At 49.5% G+C, this 14,137-nt stretch overlaps 1 protein-coding gene across 3 annotated transcripts in view; it reads right to left on the minus strand.

Moving 5' to 3' along the window:
- The window catches only part of SLC20A2 (solute carrier family 20 member 2), a 102,946-nt gene that overhangs the window by 78,155 nt on the left and 10,654 nt on the right, over nucleotides 1–14,137 (minus strand). Inside the window, exon 1 of one of the 3 annotated variants that reach the window (XM_070068620.1) lies at nucleotides 2,948–3,106. The exons of the other annotated variants lie outside the window; for them this stretch is intronic. The gene's annotated coding sequence lies outside the window, so the exon portion shown is untranslated. Of the gene's footprint in view, nucleotides 1–2,947; nucleotides 3,107–14,137 lie in introns of those variants that run through there. 3 annotated transcript variants of the gene reach the window in all.

The following is a 14,137-nucleotide window of genomic DNA, read 5'->3' on the forward strand; positions in this document are numbered from 1 at the left end:
AAAAAAAGCTCTTTTTAAATAAGATGAATGGAAACATTAAAAGGTAGCAGGTTCATCAACTCCAACCAACATTTTAATTTTAAAAGTGTCTTGGTCTTCTTCCTTGGGATTACTGAAGCAACAACAGAGTGTTTGCACGCAACACCTCCGAAACTACATATACCCAGACGATAACATCAGACTTGGTAGTCTTGGCTTTGAGCACTCTGTGTCTTATCCCAAGAGTTTCAGGCAGGCCACTGACAACACCGGAAGAAGAATCGCCTTCATGTGACAATTCTGAGACACAGGGAGGAAAAGCAGTATTCAAAACAGCCAAGCGCTACAACGCGAAGGCAAAATTAGAAACATAGAATGCCTACAGAGCCGTCCATATAAGGGTATCTTTATATCAGCAACTAAAGTGGGATGAGCCACAGACAAAACAGGCAGCTGCCACCGCCTCTCTCTAACTATACCTCTCAAAGAAATAAATACATATTGAAAAAACAAAACAAAACAAGAAATCGGACACATGGATTAGGCGCTCACCGAGCATTAGACGACCCACCCACAGAGCTAACAGGCTGCGTCCCACTGACTGTCCCATCTGTGTCACAGGTGGAGAAATGCAGAATGGGTTGTTGGAGCTCATTCCCGTCTCACGGAGGAACTCAATCCCCGCCGGCTGCGACTCCAGAGCTTGGCGCTAACCTCTGCCCACACTGCCTCTGATGAACGGCACCACCGAGAGAGGAGGCAGCAGGAGTGGGTTTGGGATGAGCAACGCTGAGGTGGAAGATATAAAAAAAAAAGTACTTTTAGGCCGGCGTTGTGGCATAGTGGGTTAAGCCATTGCCGGATGGGCCCCAGTTCGAGTCCCAGCTGCTCCACTTCCGATCCACCTCCCTGCTAATGCGCATGGGACAGCACTAGAAGATGGTCCAAGTCCTTGGGCCCCTGCACCTGCGTGGGAGACCAGAAGAAGCTCCTCCTCCTGGCTTCAGCCTGCCTAGCCCCAATTGTTTTGACCATTTGGGGAGTGAACAAGTGGATGGAAGATCTCTCTCTCTTCCCCTTTGTCTCTCCCTCCCTCTCTGTAACTGCCCCTTTTAAACACATAAAATAAATCTAAAAAAATGTACTTTTAGACATGGAGTGATCAACATAGTACAATACATAACAGAGGATGGTATCCATTAAACCAGAAAAAAAAAAGTTGAAAAGAGATCAAGACATGGTGGAACAGGCACTGAGCCCCCCTCCCTGTGCTTTCTCACCATGAGGCAAAGACCACCACCATCCGTCCACTGCAAGCGAGAAAACAGACACAGGAGATGGGGGTTCCACCAGAATCTGAACCCGAGCCCGTCTTCCAAAGCGCTAAGCCTCTGACCCGCCTGGCACCATAAAAGGAGTGGCGAGGTCGGCACGGTGGCACAGCGGGTCAAGCTACCACCTCATCTGAGCCACTGTTTCAGTCCCGGATGCCTCTACTTCCAACCCAGCTCCCTGCGGACGCACCTGGGAAGGCAGCCAAGCATGGCCGGATGGAGTTCTGGGCCCCTGGCTTGGGCCTGGCCTAGCCTCAGCTGTGGACATTAGGGAGTGACCGAGCAGATGGAAGGTCCCCCCACCCCGCCCCGTATCTCTGCCTTTCAATTAAATGAATAAATCTTTAAGAAAACTTTTTACCCATTTCCAAAACCTAAAGTATCTTTACATGAGGAATAATAAGAGGGAGATTTCAGTCTCACTCAACTTAAACATTAGAGACCCATTTACGCGATGAGTACGCAGACCTGAGTGCAAGTCTATGTAAACGTAACCTGGGATCCGCATTCCACAGTGTCATTATCCAGGTCAGAATCCAGAACACCAGAGACAGGGCGCCTGCTTTCCTGAAGCTACAACAAGGACAGGAAATAGTGAAAATTCCTTTTTTTTTTTTTTTGCCCATTTTTGTAGCTTGAAAAGACTGTGACTTTTCTCTAAAAAAAAAAAAAAAAAAAAAAAAAAAAAAAAAAAAAAAACAGCAAAAGGGAAGTCTTCAAACCACACCGTTCTGTGACTCTAGACTGGGGACTGGGGACTTCAGGGTCAAGAGCCAAGCTACTCATGCACTGGGTTTTCGGCCGAGAACCTGCTCCACTGCAATCCTCTCAGCCCTTCCAAAATGTAGGTACTGACAATCACGTGGCCTCGGAGTCGGAAGCACTGCATCCATAAAGGATGACAGTATCGCTGGTGCCGCGGCTCAATAGGCTAATACTCTGCCTGCGGTGCCGGCACACCGGGTTCTAGTCCCGGTCGGGGCGCCGAATTCTGTCCCGGTTGCTCCTCTTCCAGGCCAGCTCTCTGCTGTGGCCTGGGAGTGCAGTGGAGGATGGTCCAGGTGCTTGGGCCCTGCACCCGCATGCGAGACCAGGAGAAGCACCTGGCTCTTGGTTTCAGATTAGCGTGGTGTGCCGGCCGCAGAGGCCATTGTGGGTGAACCAACGGCAAAGGAAGACCTTTCTGTCTGTCTACTCTGCCTGTCAAAAAAAAAAAAAAAAAAAAAAAAAGGATGACAGTATCGCCCTACAGTTTTCTCCCGTACGGGGATTAATGTGCTTGAGAGAAGACACACAAAGTCCCAATGCAGAGTCCCGTGTCCCAACCTCTCCCTCTGGGCAGCAGCTGCACCTGCAGCCTCATCCCGCCAGCCCCCGGCCGGCCATCCAGGGCTCTACTGCCTGGGAGTCCTGACTTCCAGGGTGGCCCACCCCACTGCTGAAGACCTGGAACCCCGCCAAGGGCTACACCTGGCCGTTTCCATCCACCCACCCTCTGGCCCCACCCTGCTCCTCGTGTACTGGGGCTGTGCCCATGGTTCCTTCTTCCCTGTCCCCCTCCCAGCAATTCCTCATGCGGCTCCGTGTCCAAGTCCATCCCTGCCCTCGCCCACTCTCCTTTGCCAGCGTCTCACCTTCAAGGCAGTCCGTGGACTCACACACAGTTGAGTCGAATGGGGTCCGACTCGCCCACAAATCAGGGAGACACACTCCACGCCATCTAGGCACGCACCGACGTAACCCGAGCTCGTTCCTGTTTTTAGCACCACAGCACAGAGATGGCTCACAGAAGCCTGCGATCAAATAAACCTGTAGCTATTTTTCAGTTCGTGCAGATGGCTCATCCTTAGTGCATTTCATCTCGCTAATTTTAGAACATTATTACAACCTATTCCGGTTATTCTGAATCTGGGGGCTTTGTGACACATGGACATTAGATGGACTTAACCAGCTCCAGTCCCTACAGAGGGAGGACATCGTGACTGAAAAACACGCTATCAACAGGAACTCAGAGAAGTGTTTCGCAGGTTCTCTGGGTTTAGTACGCGCATTATTGGGCTTTGACTTTCTCTTGAGCCACAAAATGTGCCTCTGCACACAACCTGGCACGCAGTCCTGCAGCTCCAGGCCCTCTTCTGGGAGACCGACCCTAGGGATTCTGAGCCCTAAGAAAAACACTCCCCGGTGCCCCACTTGTTCTAACACAGAGATTCTCCTCGTGCCCAGTCCGATACTCAGAAGGACTCAGTTGACTGGACATCAATGGCCATTCATTCTCACTGATGGAAAACACCTAGAAATTAAAAAATCTGGCCAAGGGGCCGGCACCATGGCTCACTTGGTTAATCCTCTGCCTGCGGCACCAGCATCCCATATGGGTGCCAGGTTCTAGTCCCGGTTGCTCCTCTTCCAGTCCAGCTCTCTGCTGTGGCCCAGGAAGGCAGTGGAGGATGGCCCAAGTGCTTGGGCCCTGCACCTGCATGGGAGACCAGGAAGAAGCACCTGGCTCCTGGCTTTGGATCAGTGCAGTGCTGGTTGTGGCGGCCATTTGGGGAGTGAACCAACAGAAGGAAGACCTTTCTCTCTGTCTCTCTCTCTCACTGTCTATAACTACCTGTCAAGTTAAAAAAAAAAAAATTCTGGCCAAAACCAAACCATGGATTCTAAGAAGTACTTAAGAAACGAAAGCGTAAGTACCTAAGGTTATCCTTACAAAAATGTGCCACATCATTGTTTATAGTGGCAAAAAGCCTAATAAAATAAAAATAGATGGCATCCCGCATGTTGACTCACAGCAAGAGGAGGAGTTCTAGCTCACTAATATCATTCACAACGGCTAGCAGGAGCTGCATCTGCGTCTGCTGCACTGGAGATGGTGATGGCAGGAACAGCAGATGGCACAGTAAGCAGCGGAGTACGCTCACAAGCGCAGGAAAAGGCACGAACCTGGGCGAGCAGTTCTTATTTTTTTATTCGGAGGTGCATGCTTTCACTTGTTACGAGTAAATATTGACACTTTGCAAAATAAAAAGTTAAAAAAAAAAAAAGAACAGCACAATGAGGCTGACAACAGGCCCTGTCAGTACCCCAGTCTTTCACTCCCACATTCCAAGTAGGTTTTCTAAATGCTCCACTTCACAGAAAGCCCCCGACCCTGGAATGTCCTAGCTGGAGCCCAATTCCCGTTTCGGCTTTTCCACAGCTTTGAGTTTGCGCTGTGTGGGTGCCTGTGCCCATGATCGTGGGCCCCTTCCTGTCACATGTCCCAGCCTAGGGTTTCATAGTTCAAATGTGCCCACCACTTGCAGGCGTGACTCCTCTCCCTCTGGAAAGCCCTCGTCTCCACAGAGCCATAAACAGAAGCTGTGTGGAGCCCCGGGCTAATCAATCCACGGGGACAGGAGCATGCCGCAGACTCCAGGGCGGGGAGGTGAGCACGGAGGCCGCTGCACAAGGCACTGCTGGCAGGACGGACGCAGCCTCCAAACCACCAGCAGGGAGCAGGTGTTTGTTAGTCCAAGCGGCTAAGACTGCCGTGTCCTACGTCAGAGTGCCGGGGGTTCCAATCCCGGCTCCAGATCCTGACCCCAGCCTCTGACTAATGCAGACCCGACTCTGGGCAGCAGCAGAGATGGCTCAAGTACCTGGGTGCCGGCCACCCACAGGGGAGACCTGGATGCAGTTCCTCCTGCTACCAGCTGGCCAGTTACCTGGTCCGGCCCTGCCCGCTGTGGACATTTGGGGTGTAATGGAAGATACCTGCCTCCCATATTAACAAAACAAAGAAAATTATTTACAATTCTGGCTCTTAGGGTTAGGACTCCTTCACAGGTCAAAAGGGCAGGAGGGAGGGCTGAGGCTATGGCATAGCAGGTAAAGCTGCCACCTGCAGGGCCAGCATCCCATTTGGGCGCTGGTTTGAGTCCCAGCTGCTGCACTTCTGATCCAGCTCTCTGCTGTGGCCTGGGAAAGCAGCAGAGGATGGTCCCAGTCCTTGGGCCCTTGCACCCATTCCTGGCTCCTGGCTTCGGATCGGCCCAGCTCTGTCTGCTGCAGCCATCTGGGGAGTGAACCATTGGATGGAAGACCTCTCTCTCTCTGCCTCTGCCTCTCAAATAAATAAATAAAAAAAATTTTTTTTTTTAAAAAAGAGCATGAGGGGCCTTTAAGAAGTTTGTGTAGCCAGCACCGCGGCTCACTAGGCTAATCCTCCGCCTTGTGGCGCCGGCACACCGGGTTCTAGTCCCGGTCGGGGCGCCGGATTCTGTCCTGGTTGCCCCTCTTCCAGGCCAGCTCTCTGCTGTGGCCCGGGAGTGCAGTGGAGGATGGCCCAAGTGCTTGGGCCCTGCACCTCATGGGAGACTAGGAGAAGCACCTGGCTCCTGCCATCGGATCAGCGCGGTGCGCCGGCCGCAGCGGCCATTGGAGGGTGAACCAATGGCAAAGGAAGACCCTTCTGTCTCTCTGTCCACTCTGCCTGTCAAAAAAAAAAAAAAAAAAAAAAAAGTTTGTGGAGATATAAATTGTGAAAAGATATGGACAGATTTCAAATTAGTATTGCACAAAAATAAAATTCTTTTAAGTCCATTCTCCCACAGATTTTTTTAAGATTTATTTATTTACTGCAAAGGCAGAGTTAGAGAGAGAGAGGGAGAAAGGGAGAGAGACAAAGAGAGATCTTTCATCAGCTGGTCCACTCCCTAACAATGGCCGGGGCTGTGCTGATCCAAAGCCAGGAGCCCAGAGTTCCCTCAGGGTCTCCCATGTGAGCGTGGGGGCCAAGCACTTGGGCCATCTTCCGCTGCTTTTCCAGGTGCATTAGCAGGGAGCTGGATTGGAAGTGGAGCAGCTGAGACTCAAACCAGAGCCACCCCTGTGGGATGCTGGCACCGAGGGCAGAGGCTTAACCAGCTATGCCACAGCGCCAACCCCTCCCATAAACTTTCTGAAAAACCCCCATAATCTGTAGCCTCACTGTAATAATGATCTATCATTTATTATTAGCCCAGGAGACAGTGATTTTATAAGATATGGCTAGCACCACAGTGTAGTTGGTACAGCCACCGCCTGCAGTGCTGGAATCCCATGTGGGCACCGGTTCGAATCCTGGCTGATCTACTTCCGATCCAGCTCTCTGCTGTGGCCTGGGAAAGCAGTGGAGGATGGCCCAAGTCCTTGGGCCCCTGCACCCAGTGGGAGACCAGGAAGAATCTCCTGGCTTCAGACTGACCCAGCTCCAGCCGTTGCTACCACTTGGGGAGTGAACCAGTGGATGGAAGACCTTTCTCTCTCTCTCTGCCTCTGCGTCTCTGTAACTGTGCCTTTCAAATAAACCAATCTTTAAATAAATAAAAATATAAAGACCATCTCAGGACCCCAAATATCACGTAGGCCAACAAAAGTGCCAACGCTGATCTTCCTATCAGGGGAAATGTTGCTGAACGTAAGTAAATTCAGCGACTTGTTGATCCTTTGGACTAATCTTTGCAAGCATTCAAAATACTCACCATCTACCACGTTGCTCAAGAATCTGATAAAAGGGAAGCCATTACTTGCACTATTTCCCCCACTTAAATTCAGTATTTGAGAAAAAGGTGAACAAAATGTGAAAAGGGATTAATAAAATGAAATAATGTTTATTTAGTATACGTCAGTTCAGCGCACAAAAGCCAGGACTCTACGCTTTGGATTCACGCTGCAGATTATACTGTAAGATATTTCAAAACCAAGGGCACCGTCTGTTATTTATAATGGTTGACATTCAGAGATTGCTGCCTTTATTTATCCACAAGTGCTAACTGGCTGTATTACAAGCACATTTTTTCAAAGAGGCCTAACAATGGTTCATTTCTGATCTAGAATTACGCTCTTGTTTATCTCATAGAAATGAAAACTTAGGTCTAACACAGAAACCGCAACACAAATGTTTACAGCGATTTCATTTGTAAGAGCCCCAAAGCGGAGCCAAGCCAAATGTCCTTCAGTGGACACACGGCCAGCCTGTGGGACACCCGGCATCGAGGAACGCTACCCAGCGGTCGGCGGGAACAAACTCCTAAGACACCTGACAACCTGAACGGACCACAGGGCGTTGCGCGGAGCTGAGAACGCCCATCTCAAAAGGCTGGGCCTGGCATGACTCCATCTGCAGATGACGTCACAGAGGAAGCACGCGCCGGTGGCAGTCAGAGGGTGGCGGCAGCGGCGAGAAAGGGGTTGCAAGGACCAGTCCTGCCTCTGGACGGTGGCGGCAGACACACACAGGTCTACACCACGACCAAACTACACAGAACTGTGCAAAAGGCTACCCCACCGAGTGCACCTCACACCCAGGACACCCAAACACACTCTGTGGCCTCTAGCTTCCATCTCCCACTACAGCCACGTCTGGGAGACTCACTGAAGGGGACGTGGGCGCTCTGAACTACCTGTCCTGCTCCCTGTGAATCTGTAACCACTGTTCTCAATCTGACTGAAGGTCAGATTCATTTAAGAAAAGCAAGACGACTTGAAAGCAGAAAAGATCTTGATTTTAAGAAAGTCGTATTGTGTCAAGAAGGGGTTTTCAAAGCATCTTAAGAGAGGCAGGGTAGGCAGACCTAAATTCCACACTCACAGCACTTCACAAATCTAACAGCCGTACTACAAGGCTACGTCCAGAAGCTGGTGGGAAAATGGAGTGCAAAGGTCAAGCTGATCTTGGTGCAAACAATTTTGGAATCCACACGTACACAGTCTTCATAACAGGCACTCTACCAGAACTTTCTGAAGACCCCCTCATAGGCATCAGCCGAGGATGACTGCACATGCTTGACCAGAGATGTAGTTAAAACCATGGCTAACTGTTCAACTTTTGCTCAGAAACGAGATAAAAAATTAACACTGATTCTTCTTCAAAGGGTGTACACTGAATAGAAGTATGCTAGAAAAACATCCAGAGCCAACCTTCAAAGAACACCACGATAGCAGGGAAACTCAGTGCTGGTTCTCTCGGGAGCTCCAGGAGGTCCCAGCTCCGGAAACAGCACCCAAGACGTGGGGTGCAGGGACCACACCACCGTGTGCCTGGCTTTGGCCAGTACAGTAAAATCTTCAAGGATTCCCCTCTGTATGTTCATGGGACTTCTTCCTTGATCTGTTAAGGGCGGGGGGGGGGGGGGCAAATAAGTAGCTAGGAGACATCCATCATACGTTATTTGTGAATCTCTCTTGCCTTTCAGGAGCTTGCTTACGAGGATAATTTAAGAGCTTCAGACAGCAAATTTTGATGGAAGCCGTGAGCCGGGCCATTCTGTCTGGTGGAAAGACTCTTTAACCCTGGGAGGATTCTGCCCAAGGAACTGTTATCTTCAGTAAAACCAGATTCTAACCACGGTGAATACAAGTTTGGGAAGTTTCCATAACTAGATATCCTTCGAAGAGAAGTGTTTTTGAGGTATGCTAACGGTAACGTGGTCAAGCTCTGAAAAATGTTTTCCTTCTGGAATACACTGGTATGGTTTCCGGTGGAGAGACTGTGAATCTGGGGTTCGCTTCACAATCCTGGCTGGGGAGCGTGGTGGGGAGGGTGTGGGAGTGTTAGGTAAGACTGGTCACAGGCTGAGACACAGCTGGGTGACAAGGACACAAGGGCTCATTCGAATTCCGTGCAATGAGGGGACTTCGGCAAGTCTGGGGAAAATGGAACTGAAAGGTCACTTTATTTTGGTGCAAAAAAATTCTGACATCTATGCATATGGGGAGTCTTCAACAAGTTCATGAAAGCTGTATTATGAAAATACAGGGATCTAGCCGGCGCCGTGGCTCAATAGGCTAATCCTCCACCTTGCGGCGCCGGCACACCGGGTTCTAGTCCCGGTTGGGGCGCCGGATTCTGTCCCGGTTGCCCCTCTTCCAGGCCAGCTCTCTGCTATGGCCAGGGAGTGCAGTGGAGGATGGCCCAGGTGCTTGGGCCCTGCACCCCATGGGAGACCAGGAAAAGCACCTGGCTCCTGGCTCCTGCCAGGATCAGCGCGGTGCGCCGGCTGCAGCGGCGGCCATTGGAGGGTGAACCAACGGCAAAGGAAGACCTTTCTCTCTCTGTCTCTCTCTCTCACTGTCCACTCTGCCTGTCAAAAAAAAAAAAAAAAAAAAAAAAAAAAAAAAAAAAAAAAAGAAAATACAGGGATCTCAAAATCTTCCTGCACCCAAATAAACTTCTGAAGTAGTCTCATGTTTGAAGTTTCCCCACATAAACAGCTGTGTGTCACACCCTCGTGCAGGCTCTGAAACGCACCCATGGCACCAAGCTCCCGGCACTCAGCCGGCAGGTTCACCCCAGCTGCAGCAGCCACTTCCTACTTCTCAACGGCATCCCGACTTTTCTAGTCACTTCCGGGTCTGCCGCTTGTATTCCAAATCCACTGTCTTGTCTTTTTGGAACCGAGTTTAAATTCGTCTTCTTGTGCATTTCCTACGCTGAGCTGGCACAGGTGTCTCAGTGAGCCGTGATCTCAGCAGCTCGCGGGGAGACCACCCTGATCAGGGTAGAGAAACAGCAAGGGAAGCACCTGGGGGGGCGGGGGGAGGACGGAAACACCCTTACGTCCCACGGGAAAGTGACAGCACTCACTGCTCACTCACCTGCTAAGGATCTTTCAGTCACCAGTCACATAAAAGGGACCACGAGCAGAACTTTCTGTGCAGAAAACTGTCCTAGATTTTAGTAAACACATCTTCTGAGCATGGATTATCACAGTACTGTTTCCAGCAGTGAAAAGCAAGAAAGCAAGAAAGCAAGAAAAAAAGATCTGGTACCAAAGTTACCACCAGCGAGGGCTTGGTTAAGTCCATTATGGCACACTTTTATAGGGGAACACCAGGCAGCTGTTTTAAAAAACAGAGATACAAACCCACAGGGATAGGAGCACCGCAGCTGAGAAATCCCAAGGGCCATTGCTGGAGCACACTGAGCATTAATTAAAGCAGCAGTGGACTGTAACTCAAATACAGCTATCCATTAGTCCACACTGATACAAATGACCCGATGAATAACTCGGGGGGCAGACAGACAAATCTCCTGTGCTGAATTCCCAGGAATGAACAAGACACTGCCTTCCAGGAGGTGGAGTGCAAGTCCCCTCTCCCTACAAGTGCACAGCCACGGGAAGCCTGACAGACACCACCCGGCCAGGGGACCAAGGTCACCGTCAACCGTGCTAAATCATGGGGACAGCGCGTGCCTTTGAAACAACGCGGCGAGATGGTGCGCCACCGCTGCCATCTCGCTGCCCCACGCTCCTAACCCCACAGGCTGACCGTGAGAAAACACAGCCAAGTTTCAGTCGAGGAACAGTCTACAAAAGACCTGACTGGTACACCTCAAAACTGCAAGGCCACAGAAAACGAAGGGACGTGGAAGAAGCCATCACAGCCAACAGGGGCTGAAGGAGACCCGGCGGCTCACCACAGGGTGCTGTCCCGGATGGCATTCCGGCACAGAGGAGGACGTGGGTAAAGACTCAGGGGACCAGAGCAAAGTCCAGGTTCTATGACACCTCAGTGCCGGCGCATTCAGCTGAACACATGTGGGCCACTGAAGGGAAACGTTCACAATGCGGGTGCTGGATGTACTGATACAGGAGCTCAATACTGTCTTTGCAACTTTTCTGCAAATCCAAAACTCACCTAAAGGCTTATTTTTTTTTAAATGTGGGCTGGGTGTTGGGTTGCAATGGTGAATATACTACTTGGGACACCTGTATCCCACATCGGAGTGCCTGGGTTCGAGTCCCAGCTGCATTTCCACTTTCCTGCTAATGTACACGCCATCTTGTACATCAGACGACTGCCAGCACGTGGGTCTCTGCCACCAACGTGGAAGACCTAGGCCGAGTTCTGGGCTCCTGGCTTCCGCCTGGCCCAGACCCAGCTTTGACAGGCATTTGGGAGGGAACCTGGGAAGGAGAGATTTCTGTCTGCCTTTCAAATACAGTGAAATTGCTGAAATTAAAATAAATGTAAATGTTCTTATAAACCAAAGAGTCAGGAAAACATAGTTTCCAAAATGTTATCTTCCAGGTTGTAGAATTACTTGTGATTTTTACCTCTCTTCTTTATACTTTTATAAATCATCTGACTTTGTTTCTCACTAAGCATCGATTACTGTTGACGCTGAGCCTCATTAATTCTATAACCAGGAACAAAGTTATTTTATTTTGGGGGAAAATAAGTGTACAGCATAGGATGGATATAATATTTTTCTTAGTTGAAAATGCCCTGCACTTACAAAACAGGAGAATTTTACCTTTTTAGTGGGAAATATTTTAAAAGGCAATACTGAAAATAGTTGCAGCAAGCATGGGACTGAATCAGGCTTGAACTAAAATCCTAGTGTCACGGCTTACTATTGCATGGCTCTTTGCAGCCGCCTACCTCCCTCGATCTCATTCTAAAAATGTAATACAACAAACCTATTAATCTGCAGAACTCTTCTACTTTTACCTGTGAAAACACATATTGCACGAATGCGTATTACCTAAGATACGCTTCATCACACTGAACTACGACGACGACTAGGGGCCCGCACCGTGGCGTGGCAGGTGAAGCCGCCCCCTGAGAAGCCAACATCCTGTGCAGACCTCCAGTTCTGTCCCAGCTGCTCTGCTTCCTTTACAGCTTCCTGGGAAGGCGCCTGGAAAGGTGGCGGATGACCGCCCTTCGCCATTGTGCGTGAGACCCGGATGGAGCTCCGGCCTCTGACTTCAACGTGGCCCATCCCTGGCTGTGTGTAGCCACTGGGGGAATGAATCAGTGGACAGATGACGTCCGTCTCTCCCTCACTCTTTTGCTCTTTTAAGTAAATAAATAAGAATGATATTAAAATAAAACAATTTGTACTTTCCCTTAACAAAAAATTAGTCATGTCAAGACTTGGACCTACTGAGATTCTGTCACAATCACTTCTGTTAACAATATCAACAGAATTCCCAGAAAAGAAGGAATCAGGAAAACCTTAGCTTCTCAAGGAACGCGATGGAGCAATGGAGGACGTAAGACCTGCCCCTCTGCCCGTTCGGCGACACTCACACGGCAGTTTCCCGAACACTTCTGCCAACGGGACGCTCACCGTGGCGATCACCCACACTGCTGTTCACAGGCCTCAGAACACCGAGAGTCTGCGGAGAGCACCAAAGGAAGCCACTTCCCCAGCCATGACCAGTGTACACTGTGCCCCGGAATATGAATGCCTCGCACTTCCTTTCTACGGGAATACAGTTGCCCTATCATGAATGTCAGTGCAGAATTACCCCGGCCCTAAAACACACTCGACTGACTCAAATCTCTTGATTACAAAAAAAAAAAAAAAAAAAAAAAAAAAAAAAAACGAACGAACGAACGAACAAACAAAAAACCAATGCCTTTTTGAAAAGACAAGACACAGATTCCGAACTTTATCAAACTCTTGGGCCGGAAGCTCTGGCTCAACAGTATTGTCCCTTGGCACCCACAGGAGATGGGTTCCAGGGTGCCCGAGGGTACCGCAGTTCTCAGATGCAGATGGGGTAGGGTTCGTGTAGCACACACTCACACACGTGCGCACACACACACACTTCCACTTTGGATAATCTCTAGGCTACTCGTACAAGGTAAATCGTTGGTGCACTGTATTGTCTAGGAGGTAATGACAAGAAAAAACAGTCTGTAGATATTTAGTACAGACCCAATTTTATTTTTCAATACTTTTGACTGAGGCTGGTTGATACGGAGGGCCAATTATACTAGGATTTTAGAATTACCCAGTTACAATGCTTCTACCACAGAGAATCACAATATAACAGACAAGTCTGATCACATGAGGAATTGGTGACTTCTCACAAAGCCAAACAATGCAGGTCAGAAGGAGTTTGTTCCAAGTGAAAAATTCATCCCACTTGATTTTATCCCACTGACTAGGTCTAAGGCCCGTATTTCAAAGCTGTGGGAACAGAGGAAGGCAATCGACCAGAGGCAAAGTCACAGTGGATCGCTGTGCCCATTTCCACCCCAAAAGGGCAGACTGCTGGGAGGCGCACTGCTCACTACACTGGAGTACCTGGGTCCAATACCAGGCTGCAGCTTCTGATCCCAGCGTTTTGCTAATGGGGACTCTCAGAGGTGGCAGTGATGGGAGACACAACTGAATTCCTGGGTCCTGGTTTTGGCCGCGGTCCAGTCCGTTGTGGACATCTGAGGACTAGATCAGAAGATGAACACTCTATTTCTGTTATAGACAGAGAGGGAGAGACAGAGAGAAAGGTCTTCCATCCACTGATTCATTCCCCAGATGGCTACAATGGTCAGGGTTGTGCCAACACAAAGCCTGGAGCCAGGAGCTTCTTCCAGGTCTCCCACAGAGGTACAGGGGCCCAAGCACTTGGGCCATCTTCTACTGCTATTCTAGGCCATAGCAGAGAGCTGGATTGGAAGAGCAGCCGGGACTAGAACCGGCACCCATATGGGATGACGGCACTGCAGGAGGAGGCTTAGCCTACTACGCCATAGTGCTGGCCCCCTCAAATAAATTTCTTAAAATGCAGATTATTCCGATTGATTCTGTTAAGGGAGGTTCATCTAAACAGCATCTTTTAAAATAACAACCAAAAAAGCTAACTTGGCTCAAGTCTCACATACATATAATACAGGAAATATCCTCAGGTCAGTATATATAACTCAGTTTGCGATGACAACCATTCAGACTGACAGATTTTCTAATATTATCCAAAAGTTACTCTAATTTTCCTGAAAGTGGTCAGGAGAGATGACATTCTTCTTACTGAAAAGACTGACAGTCTGTGGTACATTTT

This window comes from Oryctolagus cuniculus, chromosome 2 (genome assembly GCF_964237555.1).
Source record: "Oryctolagus cuniculus chromosome 2, mOryCun1.1, whole genome shotgun sequence".
NCBI classification, from domain to species: domain Eukaryota; kingdom Metazoa; phylum Chordata; class Mammalia; order Lagomorpha; family Leporidae; genus Oryctolagus; species Oryctolagus cuniculus.